Here is a 23,405-nt window from a genome sequence, read left to right on the forward strand (position 1 = left end):
CTTGCAGCGGCCCTGGCAATGCCCTCGATGTAATTGTTCCAACTCATGTTTCCTGTGAACGTTAGGCCAAGGAGCTTGAGAGACGTACTCTCAGATAAAGAGTCGTTGGCCATTGCTATAGGTGGTAGAGAAGGTTTCTTGTAATTATTGAATGAAACCAGTTTTGTCTTGGTGGCATTGAACGTTACCATCCATTTTTGTCCCCATTCCACTACTGATTGGAGGCCATCCTCTAGTGTTTCTGCCATTACTTTAGATATATGTTCGTTTGTTTTCCTGTCGTGCCTGCTATAGAGTGTGGTGTCATCAGCATATATACCCATCTCAGAGGCAATCTTGTCGGGGAGGTCATTTATGAATATCAGGAACAGCAGAGGTCCAAGGATAGATCCTTGGGGCACTCCCGCATTTATATCATATTGTTTAGATGTACGACCGTCGAGGACAACCTGGATTTTTCTCTTATCTAAGAAGGATTTAATTATGTTAAGTATTCTACCAGTGATACCGTAAGATCTAATCTTCCTGAGGAGACCCTCATGCCATACCCTGTCAAAAGCCTTAGATATATCTAGAGCTACCGCTCTGCCCTCTCCCGCTTTGTCCAGTGAATGGTATATGCGTTCCGAGATTACAGTGAGGATGTCTGCCGTGGAACGGGCTTGTCTAAATCCATATTGATGGTCGGTCAGAAGTTTAGCATCTGTAAGGTGCTGGACTAGAGCATGGTTAATTAAGGTCTCAAATATTTTGGCAAAAAGTGGGAGGAGGCTAATAGGGCGATAATTTAATGGGTCAGTTCTTTCGCCAGAATTCTTGAATACTGGTACTACAGAAGCAGTTTTCCAACAGCACGGAAAGCAAGATTCATTAAGGCATTTGTTGTAGAGTTTGGAGAGAACTGGAGCTACTTCGGCTGAGCACTTTTTTAATAGCACAGCTGGGATGAGGTCGGGTCCACATGCTTTGGAGGTGTCAAGGTTTTTTTATGATAGCATGCACCTGAGCAGGGGTGATTTTGTTTGCTATCTCTATAAATCTACTATCACGCCATGTATGAATTATTGTTGGCTTTAAAAAAATTTTTTTTTTTTTACATAGAAATCACCACTTATCAAGGCCCGGAGGCCACTCGAGGATAAGGGTTAATGGGTATACATTAGTCAATGTGATTATAGCGTAGTAAACATAAGTAGTGGGAATTTTGTAAATTGGATTATTTAGGCGGGGGAGGGGGCGGTTCATTAAGAACTTGTTTACGTTGGACTTGGAGACAATCAGATTGTAGTCAGCTGGAACGCAAGCAATCAGAAGAGAGTTCCACAGGCGTGCAGTTCTAAGAAAGAAGCTTGGAATCTACATTTAGGTTTAGGCACAAATAAAGAGTGGGGGTGAATTATTGATAGTGGTTTTGACTAGACAAGTGTTTTTGGGTTGGTGAATCCGTCTCATTCAAGAATTCTTGATAAGGTGCATAAATGCATCTGTAATTTGATTGATCCCACCCTTCCTTCTTTTCTGCAACCCCTCCCTCACAGATGTGATGTTGCTAGTCTCAGTCTTTTCTTAAATACTATTATGACATGTGTTCTTCAGAATTGTCTGATCTATTCTGTGTCCTTTGTTCCAGTCTTCTTAGTTTAGTGGTCTCCATCCATCTGCTTGTCTTAAATTTTAAGGCTAATAGGCTAATGCAATTTTTACAGCTACGTATCTACAAAACGGAGCTATTAAACCTGACAGTGATATGGGACAAGGAGAAAGAAGCAACCTTAGTAGAAGTTAGTGTCCATAATGATGCTGGGTTAAACAGAGCTAAGAGGGAAAAGATAGTGAAATACCAAGGTCATGCTATTAAAAGAAATTGGAATCTTGGGAAGGTCTCTATCATTACTGTAATTATAGAATCAGCTGAACACCTGAACAAGAATTTCAATGACTATCTGGCAAATATACCCGATGAACCAAGTGTAAAAGAGATACAAACAATTGAAATTAAAGTAACGGTTAGACTCTTAAAAAGATCTCTCGGTTAGAATGTATGAGATAGCAGGTGAATGTCAGGCCCCATCCCAGCTAGAACAAAATGATAATTGAGAGAGAGAAAGAGAGAGAGAGAGTGTGTATTTATTGAGAATGGATTAGGATTTTGTCCTCTCTTTGCTCCAAGCCCTTAACCCTATATTGCTTAATTTTTGTTTATAAGATTTGAACTTAAATTGTCTTACCAGGCTTTTATTTTTCACATTTTCAGGTGTAAAAAGGACAACTCCACTTACCTAGAAAAAGAAAAAAAATTAAAAATAATTGTTAAATCAATAATTATTGTACAAAATGTTAATATGTACATCTACAAAAAAATATGAAGATATAATTCAGTATTTTGACGAGGAATAAAAATTGGTTGAATTATTTGCACAGCATTTTGGTCGATGTAACATACGATTTTCTTCATCAATCAAAACGTTGTGCAAATAACAATCAAGATGAGAACAGCGATACGAATAATCTAAATACAAATTATCAATCCTCATCTCAAAAATTATAAAGGAAAAAAATTAAAATATATAAGACATTATGAGGGTACATTTTTTTTTATTACGTAATGTATAGCTACATGATTAAAGTTTAAAAAAAAATCTATAATATAAATCTCACCAGTCTGTTTAAATGTTTGTATGTCTGCCTAGAACTTTCGACAGAGGCGACGGATTTTTACGACATCAGTATCGTTTTGAAGCTCGACCCTTCGGACGACAAATATTCAAAAATTGGCTAAAAGCATTAATTTCTTCATCCTCAACTAGGCACTTTTCTATAGGGAGGGGTAGCTTTTTTCGCCGATATTTTCGAAAGTCATCCTCTCTTTTCGATTGACTAGTGTTAATTTACTCTGTAAATTTTAAGTCTACAGACAAATTTGATATACAAGGTACTAAGATTTGGGAAAATCTTTGTGATTGGTTTTCTGCCAGAAATTTGGCTGTTAAGGGGTCAAAGTTCAACGATTTGACCTTTGAGAACTCTACCAAACTCTGCCGACAATTTTGGGTCTAAACACTTGAAATTTTAGATATAGGTTCCTTGGAAATGGATCTAACTTAACTTGATTTGAGCCCAAAGCAATAAATTTTAAGGGATCATAATAGGGGTCAAAGTTAAAAAAATTGACCGCTTTTTTTTTTTTTGCTCAACATACACCTCCAAAAACCCTGGCAACGCCGAGCTGAAATGCTAGTATATATATAAAATGTTTATACAAAAACATTGCTTCTAACAAAGCCTACATCATGCCTTTGGGTTCATGCATGGTTTCGGGGTGAAAGCATCATTACTACTAGTCGGGAGTGCCCCAGCAGCACCCCACGATACTATAGACCCTATTGGATTGTCATCACTCTGTTGGATTGCCATATACACCATGATGAAGATAGAGCCTTGTCTTGTATTTTTTATGTACTTTTTACTGTGTCTAATGGAGAAAGACCAAGATTATTCAAGGACGTGAAGGATGTTCCTATGTTGGAATTGAGTTTAGGGGAAATAACGGATTCACACTTAAAATAGATCGTCAGAATAATTTAAAAAAAGAAAATGTTCATTATATTGTCAAGTGACATTAAATTGTCCTGCATGAAAAGATTAGAATTTCCGATCCTAGCATGGACAAACTCTTATATTTTGCAGCATATATTAAATGAAAGGAAAATTATATATATATATTAGTGTTGGAATTATGAATTATGGATGATTAATTGGAATAAGGAATCAGATAACTTGGAACTTTTGGGGTATCGGAATCAGATAAATTGGAACATTTGGGATATTGGAATCAGTATCAACAAAAAAATTTTTTTTATTTTCTAATGCCAAAAACGATTCTTTTAATTATGATTTTTATTTGATTTTGTTTAAAGCAAAATTTCCCAATGCTAGTGGTAATGATAAAATATTTATTGATTTTAAAATACCAGTAAAGCTAAAATCTATTGATCATCTTCCACAAGTGTGTTACACAAAATTCAGTCGCCAGTCTAATGTTCTCTTCAAATTCCATCGACTGTCAACAAGAATAAATGATGCCTTTCAACGTGACAAGTTGTATTGGCAAGTACATTTTCAATTAATTCTTTGATGTCTTAGAGAATGAAGTTTCCTGATAGGAATCAAGAAAAATTAATCAAAATTAATGATAGCAAAAAGAAAAAAAAAATGCACAAAAGTAGGAACAGAACCATTCTGAAGATGCGTCCATTTAATGATGAAAATGATTTTCAGAATGGAAGCTTGCCAAACCAACGGACAGAGCCACTGGCAAACCAATGAAAAAAAATCAATTGGAATTGTTTTTTGGTTTATTATTGGAAATACTTGCTTTTAATTAATTTTCGTTTTTTTTTTTTGTTTGTCAAACTTTAATCAAATCAAAGCAAAAAAAGGATTAACAAGATAATACATAAAATACACAAAATAATATAAAAGGTGTGTTTAAAGGCTTGTCAATGCAGGGATTATTTAGTCGTCGTAAACAGATAAATAAATAAATAATTCAACAATGTTTTTATTTATTTATTTACCTGATTATAGGTGGTATATTTCGACTGCAGATGGAACTTAATACCAAATATTTTCGAAAGCAGCTCTCATTTTCAAGGGTAGAAATGTACCTCCACTCTTTATGCTGTCGAATTTAGTCTAAGCGGCCATTATATTTAAATTTTTCTTCTGAACGCTAATGTTTTTAAGTTTAAAAATTACGTTAATTGTAAAGGGGAGGTAATTCCACTATTTTTATTAGCTTTTCAATATATTTGTTGGTCTAAGGGAAGTAATTGTGTATTTCTGTTTAAATTTTCTGATCTAATCTACGGGAAATAACTATACCTTAGTCAAATGGAATTCGGTACATTTTTTATTTTTTCAGCTGTGGAAATTAACCGGTGATCGTCTAATAGAAGTAATTAGTCTGCTTGTGTGTTTATTAGAAATATTTGGTTTTAATTTTTCGATCAGTATTGATTCTTTCAATTTGAGATTTCTTGAGGTCTCTTCCAGTTGGTAGTATTTTAACAGTGGTTGTGCTTGTGAGACACGTGTATTTTTTATTGGGGTTGTGCTTGTGAGACACGTGTTTGTAAAAAGACAAAGTTTTGGTGGTAACGTGTTCTTTGATTCGGATATGCAACGGTCTGATTAAACTTCTGGATATACGATTCATCGCATATGGCGCATTGAATTTGATATACTGAATATGCGTGTTTGCATAGTCCTGTGCTTTTTTTATGTAACAGTTAGATATGGTTTGGAAGTATTTTGATGTCAATCCTAAGAATAAGAATGCATCTATCTGCAAGTTATGCGAGGCAAACATATCAAAGGATGGCAAATCAGCAAAAGCTTTTACAATATATATTAAACCATCTTAGAAAAGTTCATCCAGAAGAAGCGAAAGTTACATGTAAAACTTATTGCATTGGATTTGATACACTGAATAGGTGCGTTCACACAATCCTGTGTTTTTTAATGGGGCAGTTAGATAATGAACATGGTTTGTTCCTAAAAAAAACAAAAAAAAAAGAAAAGATAGTTGTTTGTTAGAAAAAGAGAGTGATTGAATTTCAGGGAGAGCGAGAGGCGGAAAATTGAGACTTGTTTGATCAGAAGTTAGTGTAGCCATAATCTAATTCAATTATTCGGATATGCAACGGTCTGATTAAACTTCTGATATATAATTCATTGCATATGGCGCATTGAATTTGATATACTGAATATATGTATTCGCATAGTCCTGTGTTTTTTTTTTATGCGGCAGTTAGATAAGGAGTACGGTTTGTTCCTAGGTGTAGTTTTGGTTTTAGATAAGGTTTGTCTTAATGTTGGACAGGTGTGTGTGAGTTGTATGTTTAGTTGCTCTTTGCGAATGAATTGTATATGGCTGTTTTTATCCTATCATTAAAATATGGTATTTTGAGAAACCATGTGTTAGACTGTGTGCGTGATTGTTTTCTGTTAGAGGTCTTAATGTGTTGTAGGGTTTTTGTGGGGTATCCATTTTGCTTGAGGACTTGTTGAAATTTTCTAATGAAGGTGATCATGTCTGTTTCATTCGTGCATCTGCTACGAATGCGGTTTGCTTCATTTGCAGCATAACCTATTTTTGCTTGGGTAGAGAGTACCGACTAATAGTTTATGAAAATGTCCCGGCAGGCTGATCTTTTATAGAAATTGGTGTTTATTTGACCTGGTTCAGTGATGTAGAGCGTAAAATCAAGTAGTGATAGGTAAATCTAATATGTGGGTTTGTGTTTTGAAAGGGAATGAATATCTTATTAGCTTACTCACGACATGATGAGTAACTACATCAACGTTAACTAATTTTAATTTGTGTTGGAAAGTTCTGTAGTCGTTTTCGTTCATCTGTTTTGTTGTTTTTTAGGTGTTTTTTTTTTTTGCAAGTACTTTCAACTGATTTTCTTCATATGTCTGATTTTAAACGAAGCAGTATTCAAAAACTGCCTGAAGACGACTGGAGAAAATCAGTTGAAAGTACTTGCAAAAAAAAAAACAGACAAAAAACGACTACAGAACTTTTCTACACAAATCCGACAGAGACTTTGATAAATGATCATTAATTAATTATTTATTTTTTATGGTTTATTACTAGAGGATTTGTTTCATTTAACTATTACACTGAATTCTATTTATGCATAGTTTCTACATTTTGCATAAGTATTTCTGTACTTGTCTTTTTAGCCCGTTTTTAATGGAACAGTGGTACGGGCAGGCAGACAGATATAATATAGAAGAGCTTTTAGCTCATTAAAAATAGGCAAAAGTTTTAGCCCATTGAATAAGTGCATTATACCAAACTGATGGTTGAACATGGTAAAATTTGTGCTCATTTTCTGCATTAATTACTAATCTCTATTAATCCATAGCTCTGCATAGAACAGAAAATATAATACTTAGTCCGCAGTCCCTTATCAAAACAAAGGTTCATACAAAATTTCAGCCAGATCAACCCAGTAATTTCCAAGAAAATTTCTAGAGTAAATGTGATATTATGGTAACTAAACCCTATTAATTCTTAACTATGCATCGAACAGATACCATAATGCTTAGTTCACTCCACCTTATAAAAAGTTCCAGATTAGCTTAGTAGTTTCTGAGAAAAAGTGAAACAGACAGACAGACTAAGATCAGAACAGGAGAAAAAATGCTGAGTAACATAATGTCTTCTTCTGATGAGAAGCATTAGGCTTTGAAATACCTATGTATAAAGAGTTTAATTATCCTACACCCCTAATTGATGTAACATCCATGCTGAATAAACAATTAAATCTATATGCATTAGGATATATTTTTATATTGTCGTTTTATCTTCTATATAATCTTCAAATCAATTTGTTGAACTTTGCATTATCCCGATAAGTCTCCTCTTTAAGGATCTCTCTCTAATTCTTTTATTTCTCCTCATATATATTCAAACATATTGTTAAATAGCACGGAGTGTTTTTGCTTAATGATCTTTTTTTTGTAATTTTTCCATTTTTCGAATGGTCATTCTTATGTGTAGGAAAGTTCTGTAGTCGTTTTTTGTCTGTTTTTTTTTGGCAAGTACTTTCAACTGATTTTCTCTAGTCGTCTTCAGGCAGTTTTTGAATACTGCTTCGTTTTAAATCAGACATTTGAAAATCAGTTGAAAGTACTTGCAAAAAACATCCAAAAAACAACAAAACAAATGAACGAAAACGACTACAGAAATTTCCAACACAAATTCGACCGCCACATAAGAATGACCATTCGAAAAATGAGAAAATTACAAAAAAAGATAATTAAGCAAAAACACTCCGTGCTATTTAACAATATCTGTCTGAATGAAAACATGCTGCCTAAATACACAATATTTCTCTGTTCTTTCCTTTTCCTTTTCTTTTTATCCCTTTTGATCCTGTTAAGTCTTGACGTTCTTTCCCCCCTATCGCTTTCTATGTTTGGAGTCTATAATGTCACTTAACCTACCACCCCCTTCCTTTTAAATTTAACATTTTATATATATTTCATTTCTTCCATTTGAGAACCAGACACCTTAAGTGGCACACAAATCTATTACGTCGCCCGACAAGGACTTTTAGTTCTTGCCAACCAATTGTCCGAAACATTAGCATGTTCAGTGTAGCGACTATGTAATATTTGTCTATATAAATAAAATATTATATTTTGCTCTTTTTCTATTGAGTCCTCTTAATAACCTCGTTTTAATTCATGAGTTTATCTCCTGAATGCTTTTAACTTGGAATATATATATATATATATATATATATATATATATATATATATATATATATATATATATATATATATATATATATATAGCTGCCTCAATGAAACGACCCATCAAGAAATTATCTTTTTTAGGAATGAATAAAGACACGGTTATCAGAATCTAATCTTATTATTTATACATGCTCTGGCGTTAAAAATTAACACCTATTATTTATGAGTTTAAATCCTGAAAGTCTTACTATTACTTATAAGATAAAGGTAGTTTGCTTGAAGCATTGTTAATAATATATGAGTATTTATAAAGATTGACAGCAATCCAGAAAAAAAAAACAAAAAAAAAACGAAACGTTGAAAAAAAGTATGATTAAAAACAAACAACTGAAGACAGTATTTGCCTGAAAATCTATTTGTCAAAAGATCTTTTCTATATCAAATCAATAAATATGAAACTTACTTCTAAATATTAAAAAAAAAAAAACTAGTGGAACTTGTGAAAATTCCACAGCTGCACCTTCCATATGTAATATAGTGCTGCTGGGCATTCTGTGAGCTTGAATAGAGACACTGCGATATTTTTGTAGTCCTTTTGTTAAAACTGTAAACGTATTTATCTAAATAACCTGGTTAATATAGTGTCTGAATACATCTGGTTATTACGGTTTATTTAATTACAGCATTCTTGGTTAAAATTCTGAAAATATTGATAAAGTCCGTTTTGTTTTTCTTTAGAATTTGAAATAAAACGTTTGTAAAATGCCTTCAGCATCAATTTATTTTTTAACATGGTAACTATTTATTCTTAAACGTGTCGTAACGATAAATTAAATTAATCCTTTTTAAATAAAAGTGCATTTTCAATTAAAAAAAAAAAAGACTAAATAAAAACACTGATTTCCTTGACATTTCAATGATTTCATTCATTGAAAAAATAAGCTAAAACAATTAACAGTAGATGTGTGTGTGAAAATATTTAACCGATAAACACTTAAATTACTGGTCACATAACACTGAAATTAACAGGAAAGAATCATACACTGACGATGGTTTATAACTAGAAAAATCTTTGGATGGATGAATAACGCATACAGAAATATGCCGACAAGTTGAAATGGAAAATGTTTATTTCAACTTGCTGACATATTTTTATTACTTTTGTGCATGCGCAAATTCATTCATAACTTGAAATGGTTTATTTTTAAATCTTTCTTATTTATTGATATTGTTGATACCTCAAATGATAAAAAACATGTCTGGAGCGCTAAATGTTTCTTTTTCAATTCTAGCTGGTGGCACACAAGTCATTTTTTTTTTTTTTTTTTAACTTTCTTGAAATTAGTACTATATATTAGGTAAACTATAATATTCAATAGAGAATTGGTTCTATAATAATAAATACGAAATCTGCATGAATTAAATTATATTTAACCATATTTTACGACCTGGCAAGCTGGGAGCCCCCTTCCCCAGCTAGTTTATTAAGCAGAATACGGCGGGTTGGATGTAGTTCCTGTCTTTGCATTATACGATGTTGCCAATCCGTACTTCTCCAAATTAATCATAAGTAAAAATAATTCCACTTTTTAGATCATTTTTGATTTGTGATCCTGGATCTCAATTTTTATTTTAAATTTTTGTTTAAGATTATAAAAAAAAAATTATTATATGTTTATGCATACAAAGAAAATATAATACATATGAAATTTTCGAGAATTATTAAAATCACGCAGAATATTTTTTGTAGTTATTTTATTTGTGAAAATATTGAGTAAACATTGTTTAATTGAATGATAACCTCGTTAGTTCAAGAAATTAATTTTTTCAACTCTTATTGATTTCATTAACACAGACTAAGAGTTTTTCATAATGTTGTAATAATAATATTCATAATTTTTTTAATTTGTTAACATCCACAATGCTTTATTTTCATAAAAAAGCCAAAATAAATTCTTGCGTTTTTTACTACTTAAAACTAAAACTTAGCAAAACTCAAAATAATACATTTTTACTAAAATGTAAATATAATAGGTTCATTATATTCCGTGATCATTAATAAATACTAAAAATACCATTAAAATTGGTTCATTTCCTGAATTTTGGTGAATTTTTAAGTGAAGGGAGGGGCCAAAATGTTTATACATTTTGGGGATCGGCCATCATTTTGCACGTACCTATATTTAGGCCTATGAGACCACTTAAAATGGCCAGAGATTACATGATTGAAAACGTTGTGAATTATATTTTTATGGAAATCGCTTCAGACAAGGTATGAAGCCACTTGATGTAAGGGGCTAAAAAATTACTTCAAAGTAAAAAACTAGCCAACACTAAAAGTTAAATGGATAGAGACCTACCTAGAAAACAGCAATTTTTTCTCCTTTGTTATAAACATTGCTTATAGAATGTGAGGACTAAAGGACAAAAATAAGGGAAGTGAGAGTTCGAGACTGCCTAAAGTAAACCTAATGTCCACTTTCTACTCTTTTTTACATAAAAAAATGAAGAGGAGAATCATAGTCCGAATAATCCAGATGAATTAATTTACTAATACTCCCAATATACTTACCTCCCCACGGGGAGTGCATCAAGCACAAGGTCAGGTTTTAAGAGGAGAAAATCCAGTTCCACAAAAAAGGGGCACATTTTCAAAAGTCTACAAGTATTTCTCCTTCACTGACCGAGAACAAAACGATTGAACTATATCAGAACAGATACTACACTTTGGTATTTATTTGCTTCTTCACAATAGCAAAATGTGACACAAGGTCGTTTTTAATGTAGGGGAAAACAAGTTCCCCAAAAAGGGGGCATTCTGGCAGTAGGCAAAAATAAAAATTGTCTTAGTATGGTAGGGTTTCCCCTCCGTTGACTAAGGACAAATGAACATAAGTGTAACATTAGAACAGATACTACACTGTGATCTGGGCCAAAAGAACAAACAATAAGTCCCTATTTACTTGCTTCTCCACAAGAGCATTAGACAGAAGATTGGTTTTTAAAGTGGGAAAAATTCCAGTTTTCTCTAAAGGGACACTGGAGTATGAGGAAAATAAAAATGATCTCAAGAAGGATATAACCTTCACTGACCGAGAACAAAAACAGCTGACGTATAGTATTGCAACTGATACTACACTTTATTCCTAGCCAAAAAGGAAATACTTTTGCCATTTTTAATAAAAGACAAACAACAGGGTTGCAGAATGAAAAGAGGGTTTTGCGTTCCACCGAGCACGGGAGGGTAACTCTGGAACTAGAGCCCTACCTGGGATCGTTAAGAGTTCCAGTATATATGGACAGCGGTTGAGTCCATTCAGAGGGTGGTTCCCCCACAACACTAACAAAACAAAAAAGTGTCAAAAAAGTAAATATACAAGAAATAAATGTTACCAAAGGCAATATAAGTTACTCGTCTGCATACTTGATAAGTTTTTTGTTTTGACATATTTTAATGAGTTTTTTTAAATTTTTTTATGGGGGTCACCACTTATCAAGGCCCAAAGGCCACTCAGGGATAAGGATTATTGCGTGTACAGTAATCAATGAGATAGTATTGTAGTAATCATTAGTATTGGGGGTTTTGATAGAGTGTCTTACTTAAGGGAGCGGTTTGTCAGGAGTTTGTTTATGTTGGACTTGAAGACGTCCAAGTTGTAGTCAGGTGGGAAACAGGCAAGCGGCAGAGAGTTCCACTGGCGTGCAGTTCTAAGAAAGAAGCTTTGCTCATGGAATCTACGTTTTGATTTAGGCACAGATAAAGAGTGGGGAAAATTATTGACAGTAGTTTCAGCCAGACGGGTGTTTCTCGTGAAAGATTGGCGAGAGGGGACGAGGGATTGGAGCTCAGACGAGCACCTGCCATGGAAATAACGATAAAACAAAGACAGGCTCGCAACGTCTCTTCTGTGGGAGAGAGGTTGCAGCGAAGAGAAAAGGGCATCCCCCACTAAACCACAAAGTCTATTTTGTACTCTGTCAAGGCAGGATAGGCTGTTTTTAGCAGCTCCTGCCCAGATGTGACAGCAGTACTCCATCCTTGGACGTACTTGGCTTTTATACAGATAAAGAATTGCATTAGTAGTGAGATATCTCCTGGAGCAGTAGAAGGATCCCACCATTTTTCCAGCGTCCCTGGCAACAGATTTGATGTACGTGTTCCATTTCAGATCAGGAGTAAAGGTCAAACCCAGAAGCTTGTTAAAACATGAAGCCTCCCCAAGACGAGAGCCATCCATTTCAATTGATGCCAGATTGGGATCAGAGCGTTGATGATGTAAAGATAGAAGTTTGGTTTTGGATGCATTAAAAGTAAGCACCGCCAAAACTGAGGGGGGGGGGGGGGCAGGTAAGTACTTTTTGACGGACCGTCTTTTTAAAAATCTACCAAAAATCAGGTAATTATCCAATCAATACGAAATTTTCAGCGATTATTAAGAGAAGAATGAACTTTATAACAGTGTACTTATTTTTCATAAACGATATTTATATATATATATTTTTTTGCTTACAAAACCCCCCCTTGTTTTGAAGTGGGAACAAATATGCTTAAAATAATCATCTGAAACTAAACAAAACATATTCAGTTGTTGTAAGGGACAGGATTATAGATTAAAAAAAAAAAAACAAAAAAAAAAACACTTGTTTACATACCTTATTTTGACGTCTGAATATCAGAACTTTGATTGTATTTAATTATTCCGCTTTTGACTTTTGGAGTGTGAAATTTGGTGAATATGTTAAGTAAAATAATTAATTTAAGCTAAGCAAAAAAAAAAAATTTTTTTTTAAATATTTATACGAAAAAAGCCATTTTAAAATCTTTGATAAATAAATTAATAAATTTTTTTTAGCGAGCCGAATAATGCATGACTATTATTAAACAGGGAATTCTTTGAAGAATCAATACAAAAAAAAAATCGATAAATATATTGCCCTTTGTGTTAAAAAATATCATCAGTTTTTCGATCCCATTTGATAACGTTTGCCGCCTTTCGACTACGGTGGACCATACGCGCTGAAATAATTTTGTTGAATCTCCATGACTGCCAAAACCGGTGCAAGCGTGAATCAGTACAATTTATGTTGGTCAACACTCACATAGAAACGAGATGTTTCTCTTTTCATTGCGAGACAAAATTATGGATTGTAAATAAAAATTTATTTTTATTATTACACGTGTTTATTTTTATTTTACAGAAACTATAGCGGACATTTGTTCGTCCGTCTGCCATAAACGAAACTTTATAGTGAAAAATTAATTTTAAACTAGAAACAGTACTTTTTTTTATACTGCGAAAAATACGCACCGTAAAAAAATGGTTAAACCTTAGGTGAAAGTGCAGAATAGTTGAACAGTGAACACCCCCCCATGTTAAGAATGGCATTCTAAATAAAGTTATTATTTTAGTGTGGCCCGTACACTTGCAGTGTCAAAATTACACAAAAGGAAGCTTAGAATAAATTCTTGTCAAATTGCCGATGTTGTCCAACGGAGCACTTGTTTTTCTAAAGTTGATTTAAATTGGTTTTCGAGTGTGTTATGACTGAATATCACACTTAAAATTGTGAATTATGCGTGAATCTCTTGAAAAACCTGTCAGAAAGAAGCCCCCCTCCATTTTGGGGAGCCTGAGCCCCCCACACGCGTACACATTAAAAAGCAAACTCATCAAAATGGTCACCCATCTGGTACTGGCTAGCCTCAGGGTTGCTTATGTAGTTTAGTTTAATTTTTATTCTGCTTTGAATTCCCCCCCCTCCATTTGGGGGAGCCTGACCCCCCCACACACATACACATTAAAAACCAAACTCATCAAAATGGTCACCCATCTGGTACTGGCCAGCCTCGGGGTTGCTTATGTAGTCAAAAAACCCTACAGTTCTTCCTCGTTCAATGAAGGAGAAATCTTTCTAGACTGGGTCAATTTTAATTTTTATTCTGCTTTACCCCCCCCCCCCCCAATTTTTGGGAGCCTAACCCCCACACATACACATTAAAAACCAAACTCATACAAATGGTCACCCATCTGGTACTGGCCAGCTTCAGCGTTAATAATACATTGAAATTTTCGTCACTGAAAAATAAGTTTTTTTTGGCCTGTTTGGTCTTCCATAGTTTGCTTTTTATTAAACACAAACGTAAATATTGTCGATCTGGACTCTAGATTGATGCGAAGTAACTGGTTGCTTATATGAATAAGTGGAATTATTTGAAATCCAGGCACTTATATTATAATATTTTTGCATATATTCATAGAAAATCACCCTAAATCTTAGACTAAAAATAAACAACTTAATTCTTTCAAAAACCTTCTTTTTTTTTTTTTTAAATATTTATATATGCTTTTTGTGCAGGACAAAAAATGTCAATTGTTAACTTTTGGGGAAATTTTAACATTTAAAACTTAATTAAAAATAGTAGAAAAAGTTTTACATTATTCAGCTTTCTATATGATAAAATTCAGGGTTTTATCTTTCTGGAAAAAAAAAAGTTACTCAGAAATCATGGTTTTTAATAAATGTAATTTCGTTTTAAAAAACAACAACAACTTCATTTTTCGGCCATTTTTAGCGGTGCCTAATTAAAAGTGACTAGCCACCTCTCTCCCCATTGTACCACGCGTTCAAGATCAGAGGAGAGAGAATCAGAGAGAACTTGTGAAGTAGGCCCTTATGCCATGCCTTATCGAAGGCCTTCGATATGTCAAGAGCAATTGCCCTGGAAAGGAAACCTTTGTCAAGAGATTCACTAATCCTTTGTGATATAACCGGTAGCACATCTGCTGTAGATCTTGCAGAGCGGAAACCATATTGCATGTCACTAAGAAGGTTGTTTCTATTGAGGTGGTTGACTACTTTATTTAATATGGATTCCAACAACTTACTCATGACACACAGGAGACTTATTGTTCCAAAGAAATAGCGTGTCCACTGTCTAGTTAAAACGACAAAAAAAAAAAAAAAATGGCTTCCAAACATTGTACAAGGACCCTTAATAATTGCTCAAAAATCGAAAAAAAAAAAATTAAAAAATACTGGTAGAAATACATCCAATAAATGTCATTAATGATGTGAAAATGTTATGTTTTAGTATTTTATTTAATTTCGATTTTTGGGCGATTATTATGGTTGTAATGAGGCCATTTTTTTTCTAACTTAAATAGACTTCACACTACTTCTGTTTTAAAGTAAAAACCGGTTAAAATAAGCTAAAACACATACAAAATAAAACTTATCCAGATAGGTAACAAAACAATTTATCTTGCCTTTGGTACCAGTTATTTGGATATTTTTTCTTTTTTGTTTTACGACCTGCTCCAACATAGTATAAACACCCTCAATCTCCCCATGTTAAGAACGGCTTTCGGAATAAAACCCCCCAACTTCCCCATGTTAAGAACGGCTTTCGAGGATGGGCATGTTTATTCCCAAAGTCGTTCTTAACAACCTAAAAAAAATACCGTTATTTGTTGTATATTCAAGTTTTTTTCTTTTTTTTTTTTATACCCGTTGTTGATTCTTGTTAAAATGCCCCAAACTTTGATGGACTATTTTGAATTTGAGAAATGAAATAATGTTAAGTAATCAAGACGTGATGCTGCTAAAACGGAAGCTGGTGTGACTCTTTAGCCGATTCTGAGTCGCAACTATCTGTCTGCAACTTCTTTGTTCCAACCCAAAGTTGTGAGTTTTGAAGACAGATGTGTAGACTAGAAAAGTGGGACACTAAAAACCGAGTCTCATCGATTTTTTTTTTATTCTGTTGTCTGGTAAGAAGAGGATGCAAGCCCACAAGAAATTTGTAGAAACTAAAACAAACATCGCGTACGAAGGGGAGGACGAGGACGGAATGGTATATTATTGGAGGAAATATGTGTGTGTGTGTGTGTGTGTGTGTGTGTGTGTGTGTGTGTCTCGAGGTGAAGGAAGGGGGTGAGTGGGTGAAAAAATGAGAGATAAAAGATCTGGGTCAAGCTAAGACGAGGTGGAGGAGGAAGACGAGAAGGATATGACGATAATGATGAGAATAAGCTGAAGTCTTGGAGAGAAAAAAAAAAAAAAAGGGGAGGAAGACTGGAACCGGGGTAGAATGCGCGCATGCGCGTTTGTCCCAGACAATGAGGGTGCAAGTACCAGGATGGCATATTAATAGCACTGGGTGACAGTAAGCAAGTTAGTAAGGGTGGGTTGGAAACGCTGCCTGTCCTACAACACACACACCTCCAAATTCAAAATAATGTATTAAAATAAGAGGGAGAGCAGCAAAGCAGTGCTCAATATATTAGTAGAGCTTCAGAATAACATTATGTTGGTGCAAAAATAATGTCATTTAATTATATATATATATATATATATATATATATATATATATATATAACCTTTATATATATTTAATTTTCAATAAATAAGAATATAAATATACAAAACACTAATCATAGTGGGGGTGATAAGTAGTCAAATGGATTAATTCTAATCTTATAAATACAAGACTGGTAAATTAAAAAATATATCCATTTTGAATTTGGAAACAGATGAATCTCACAGGTAAGAAATTCATTTTTATAACATGAATAGGTTAGATAAAGTAATTAAGAATAGGAAACTAGATCTAATATTTGTAAAATGTTGTTTTCCTAAAATTGAGGGAGGTGGTGTTTGATCAACACTGATGGGGAGCCATAATCTAATATACTGTTTTGTTTTTAAATCCCCGAAACAGTGTTTCATGGTAAACAACTGATGATCCCTTAAAAAATAAATTATTACTAGTACTATAGTGAATTAGAGAGAGCAAGTTGATGCAGTGATTGCAGGTGATTAAATGACTTACTGACTAAATAGTTTTCTAACGAATGATAATTTCTTTTTTTTTTTTTTTCTTTTTTTGTATAGTTTTCAAGGTTAAAAACTTCCAAGACTATATATAAACAACATTATTTTGTGCCAACCTAATAAAAAGAATACGGTGAATAGTTATAACATTTAAGAATATTGTCTTAAATTACATAACACACACTAGAGCACACGTACACATTCACACATTCGTGTATACAAATCTACACATACCAGCGAACTCATAAATATGCACACATACACTAACAAATACACACACGTACATCTATATACATGCTAGTATACATATGTATGCGCACCAAATTTTCTTAAATTATATAACAGAACCCACTCGTGTACACACATCAACACATACCACTAGACTATCCTATATAAACATATACATTAACGTACATCCACACTCTCACACACACACACATATTTTAAATCTCCGAAACAGCTACATGGTAAGCAGCTGATGATCCCCGATTTCTATTTACAAAATTATAATTAAGGTTTTCTCTTTTCATCCTTATGTAGTTAAATTCTGTTTTAAAATTGAAGACTTTTGTGAAATCGGCTAATGCAAGTGCTCAGTCTATTTCTATTTAACAATTTTAGTTAAGGCTTTTTTTTTCATCCTTGTATAAATGAATTCTTGTTTGTCAGTATAAACTTTTGAGAAGTCGGATTATGTAGGTGTTAAGTCTGCGATAGGTTAAAGTTAATTTTTTTTTTCCTTTCGGGGGAATTTAAACTGCATTCTTTATTTTTATTTTTGCATTTTTTATTCAAAACTTCTTTAGAATATATGTATACAGGGTGTCCAAAGTCTGGCTACATGATGTAGCCAGACTTTGTGGAAGCATCCTGTAGATTATGTACCCAGAGTTTGTGGGCACCATATATATATATATATATATATATATATATATATATATATATATATATATATATATATAATGTATATATATATATATATAATGTAGCCGGACTTTGTGGACACCCTGTATATATATATATTAGTGGGTGCAATAAGTATCCTATACAAAGCAAAAAGTTCATTAATTTTTATTACATTTGAACGTGCCTAATGGTTGGATATCCTAGCAGGACAACGATCCCAAGCACACGACTAAGGCTACAGGATTTCGGGAGGAGGAAATAGAGGTATTAGGATAGTCAAGTTAATCACCTGACCTCAACTTAATTGAAAATCTGTGCTAAAAGTTGTGGTTGATTTTACAAAAGAGAGATCCGAGGAATCTGAGAGAACTTAAACGAATCTGCTAGGAAGAGTGGGATAAAATTCCAGTTAACATTTGTAACAATCTTGTAAGGAAGTATCCCAAACGTTTGGAAGCTGTTATGGCGAGTGAAGGAATACTAATACTATTTTTTGTGTGTTGCATACTTTTTGAATCTTAGATATAACATTTATGTAATTATCTAGTGAATGCGTGATTATTATTTTTGATGCGAGGTTTGTATTTATCATACAAAAAAAAAAAAAAACCCCCATTAGAATAGCATTTTGTTATTGTTTTTGTTTTCATGTAATAAGAATTAATGAACTTTTCGCTTTGTATCGGATACTTATAGCACCCACTGTGTATATATCTATCTATAATATAAAGCTGAACGTCTGTGTGTGCGTCTGGTCACGAATAGGCTCCTATATGGTTAACTATTATAGAAAACTGATCACATATAATGATAGAAGATGTATCCAGACACAGGAATCGGTATGTTTGATCTGGCATAATGATGATTCATTAAAATTATGGGGTCTGCATACGCGCCTGGTCCAGAAAGTATGGAAATAAAAAATTTAAAAATAAAAAAAAACACGTTTACAAGTGTTTTTGATATAGATGTACATAATACTTTGATAAGTATGTTTTAACTTAAATAGGGATGGTATAATAAAATTGTGGGGTCTGCGTTCGCACCTGGCCTCCATAGAATGGAAATAGGCACAAACTTTGATAAAAACTTTTCATATCTATCTGCGTAGGTATACTTTGATAATTATGTTTCAGTTTAAAGAAATATGGTATAATAAAATTATGGGGTGTTCGTTCGCGCCTGACCTCAATAGAATGGAAATATGTCACAAAGTTTAACAAGGTTTTTTTTAATATAGATCCACAGAATATTGTGCTAAGTGTTTTAGTGTGAACAGGTATGGTATAATAAATTATGGGGGGTTATCTATTTTATTTTTACTTTTATCATATTTCGCTTTGGCTTTGATACCCCAAATTCGAAGCTATCTCTTTACAACCCTTCATTTTCATAACCTATCATACTTTCATAAATCAGAGTCCATTTTCTGAACCCAGTCAACGACGGGTACTTTTGCTAGTATATATATATATATATATATATATATATATACACACTTGTGCCCGATATTATTCATACCCCTCGGATCTTTGAGATGTCTATAAGAATATTGCTCAAACCAGAAGGTAGACAACATTAAAGGGATTTCAAACAATAAATCAAGCATAAACATTTAATTTAAACTCAACAAATAAATAAATAATGTAAGTTTGAAACATTATACAAAGAAAAACAATAATGGCACTAGTTCAAAATTATTCATACCTCTCTTACTAATAGTCAATAGCATGCCCTTTATTCTTAATAACTGCCTGTAACCGTTTTGGATATTTATCAACAAGGTTTTTACAAGCATCAACAATGATTTTTGACCATTCTTCAATGCAGTAGTTCTCCAACTCCCTCAAATTTCTAGGTTTCCGCTTTTTAACCTCAGTTTTCATTATGTGCCAGACGTTTTCGATAGGGTTCAGGTCGGGACTCTGGCTAGGCCATTCCAAAACATTAATTTGATTATCCTCAAACCATTTCTTGACTATTTTGGCAGTATGTTTTGGATCATTATCCTGTTGAAGGACCCAGTTTCGTCCTAAATGGAGCTTCTCCGCATCCTGTCTAATGTTTTTCTGGAGTATCTCCAAATATTGCTCCTTCTTCATGGTTCCAACTATCTTGACCAAACTACCTTGACCACTAGCCGAAAAGGAGCCCCAAAACATTAGGCTACCACCACCATGTTTCACCGTGGGTATGGTGTTCTTTGGGTTGTAAGCTTCTCCTTTCTTCCTCCAAACGTAAGAAGCATCCATATGGCCAAACAATTCAATTTTTGTTTCGTCAGTCCACAAAATACTTGGGAAAACGGACTCTGGAGAATTCACATGGGTCCTAGCAAACTTTAGACGTGCTGCAAGGTGTTTTCCGGTGTGCAATGGAGTCCTTCTTGGTCTTCTCCCTTTCAGACCATTTTCATGCAGAGTCCTTTGCAATGTTTGCCTTGATATTTTTATGCCAGAAGACTCCAGATTTTCTAAAATGTCCTTAGTAGTGGTGGTTGGATTTGCATTAACACTTCTTACAATATTCCTGGTGGCTCTAGCAGACAGTTTCCTTTTCCTTCCTCTACCAATCTAGTTGTTTGTTGTGGGGTGGCTCTGGAATTTTTTGATGATGCTCTGTACTGTTGCTGTAGGGACCTCAAATTTCTTGGAAATTGACTTGTAACCTAAACCATCCTTATGTGAATTCACAATTTTAGTCCTAAGATCATTACTAAGCTCTTTTTTCTTCCCCATTCTAATAATTTTTATTCTTTTATTGGTTTTCAGTTGATATCATTTTAATTTCTGAAAAAATGCAAAAAACGAAATGAAATTAATCAAAGGTTGTATAAAAGCATTCAAAATAAGAATCAAACAGGAAACAGACAGTCAGAAACTCGATTAATACTGAAAAAATAAGAGGGTATGATTATTTTTGAACATTGCAGATTTTATAAATAGCTGTATATTTCTTTTATTACAAGTATCCCGAGATTTTAAAATGACGAAAATGATCAGAAGAGGTTTATAAAGAATATGTATCAATATGGACGTAAACAATAAATTCTTACAAAGTTACATCTAATAAACTCAATTTTCAAGGGGGGGTATGAATAATATCGGGCACAAGTGTATATATATATATATATATATATATATATATACACTATACAAATATAAACTGTTTTATCTATACATGAACATTTACCCTGGATTTTATCAATGTATGTGTTTCTTTGCTTGTGTTTCATTTTTAGATTGGCACATATGAAAATTCCAGGATATATATCTCTGTCCATTCTTATATAAAAGTAACTTTGTGTGAGTTCCTTCCTCATAAGCTCCGAAAAGGCTGAGCCTATCTTTCACAAATTTCACGCAAAGCTAATTAATATTTGTGGCAGTGTTCTTAAATCTGTTTTGTACAGAAATTCATCCGACAAGTATAATTAATCTTTTTTTCTTTCTTTATAGATTAAAAAAGAATTTTTACAGGGGAATATTTTACATTACACTGGTGTAACCTTGGCCGGTGTAACGTAAAATATGAGAATTTTTAAACATTGATATTCATCCATAAATTGATGTCGAGTGAAATTAATGAATCACCATTTCTGATGAATTGAATGATGAAGAATATTATGAGAGGATTGAAAATTATGAATGGGATGAACAAAATTGGATTACTTATGAAACGGTTTATGGCAAGTATCTGCTAACATTCTATCTGAAGAGGACCATGTTGTAACCTGCAGGGAAGCAGTTCTTCGAAAGAAATTCTTTTAATAGAAATTCTGCTTGAGTTCAGGCAAACTGGGGAAAAATATTAAGATTTATCCAACAAAACAAAAAAAAAAAAAACTAAGGCCCAACAGATTAAAACAAATTCTCATGGATTTAAAGAAACACAAAACAAAACAAAAAATAGAGGGGAGGGATCGAAAGTTCCATTGACACATTTCTGAGCGACAGGCTCTTCTTTTGATGGATTCTTCACATAGAGATCACGTCTCCATCTTAGGATTGGCGTTTGATTGCAATCCAAAATTCTAAGTGGAATCACAAACATCTAAATAATGTGTGGAAGATTGGTAAGCTCGAAAATTAGAGCTGTCAAAAAACCAGGGAGATCTGCCGCACCTGGATCTCCTTCACTCTCTTGCCAGGGAAACAAAAACAGATAAACTACATGCCTACAAATTCCCTGACCCATGGGAAAGGAACGATTCCAACAGCGTTCTGAACGACTCCTTTGTTCTTACTTTAATCACAATTTCAATAAAATGTTGCTAAAAGTTCTGTTCAAGTCGAGCATTTTGAGAGAAGTATGAAAAGTTTCTAATTAAGCTATATTGCAGAAGTTCTCTCCCTTGGTAGATTGAACACATTCTAAAACATTTCTTTATACTTTATATAAAGTTAAACATGTTTCTATGCAAGGTATCACAGCAAAATCCAACATTTAAAAACAAAACACAAGAGGCAATATAAACAAAAGAGACGCAACAGTTTATTTAGCCACATAGAGATATACTGCATTACTTTTCAATGTAACTATCTGAAAATACTATCTTTAAAAAAAAAGGAGGGGGGCACGGTCCTTAAACTGCAGTGCGCCTCCCGCGGGGGGATGGGTTCACCTCAAACACACAAAAGGGAATAAATTCGAGAAAGTAGAATCTCCACTCCCGTTGTACCTACTCTCCTGCCAGATCTGGAATCTCTCAAACACCGAAAAATGAAGCTCGTTTTGTAGTTTCCAGCTTCCCATACACACGAGATTTTGTGAGAACGCACGTAATAAAATGCTGGCCGCCATCTTTTTGTTTTCCTTCTCTCGGCCTAAACTAAGACTTCTGTTTTTCTTAGCTTCTGACCACACGCCCCCCCCCCTGATCTCAAGATCACATTTCGTAGTCTCTCATCCACTGTGGCGGTCACCTCTCTCTATTTGGCCTCTGAGGTGTCTCGTCCTCCTCCTGTTGCTGCACATTCCCCTCCATTGCTTCGCCTTCCACTGGTCTGATGTCGAGAATATGCCTCTGTACTCTATCCACGAATGTTGTTTCTGGTGTTCCTCCCAGTCACTCTACTCTATTGTGTGGTGCAGCACGCCCCCTGGTGGCTTCACCTATACTTCATCCCCGAGTTTAATGGCCCCTGTGGCTTCTGCCTTTCTGCTTGCCAGCTCAACACTAGGATGTCTCCAGGAATATGCGAACGTCGACAGTTGTGGAACCGTCTCTGGCACTTGTCCCAATCCAGGCGACATATTATACCAGAAGACAGCTTGCTCAGGTGAGGTTCCTCCTCTTTCCGCAATTGCCTTTATGGTGCGGTGGTTTCTCTCCACGATCCTGTTGCTACTGAGTCTGTAGGCAGCTCTGAAAAATTGTTGGATAT

The 23,405-nt window shown here is 34.0% G+C and overlaps 1 long non-coding RNA gene across 2 annotated transcripts in view; it reads right to left on the reverse strand.

Moving 5' to 3' along the window:
• The window catches only part of LOC145243654 (uncharacterized), a 455,606-nt gene that overhangs the window by 41,859 nt on the left and 390,342 nt on the right, over positions 1 to 23,405 (reverse strand). Inside the window, exon 2 of one of the 2 annotated variants that reach the window (XR_013862925.1) lies at positions 1,080 to 2,279. The exons of the other annotated variant lie outside the window; for it this stretch is intronic. This is a non-coding gene — a long non-coding RNA (uncharacterized LOC145243654). Of the gene's footprint in view, positions 1 to 1,079; positions 2,280 to 23,405 lie in introns of those variants that run through there. 2 annotated transcript variants of the gene reach the window in all.

The sequence above is a fragment of the Euprymna scolopes genome, chromosome 22, assembly GCF_053919585.1.
Source record: "Euprymna scolopes isolate OS-2025 chromosome 22, ASM5391958v1, whole genome shotgun sequence".
Taxonomy (NCBI): domain Eukaryota; kingdom Metazoa; phylum Mollusca; class Cephalopoda; order Sepiida; family Sepiolidae; genus Euprymna; species Euprymna scolopes.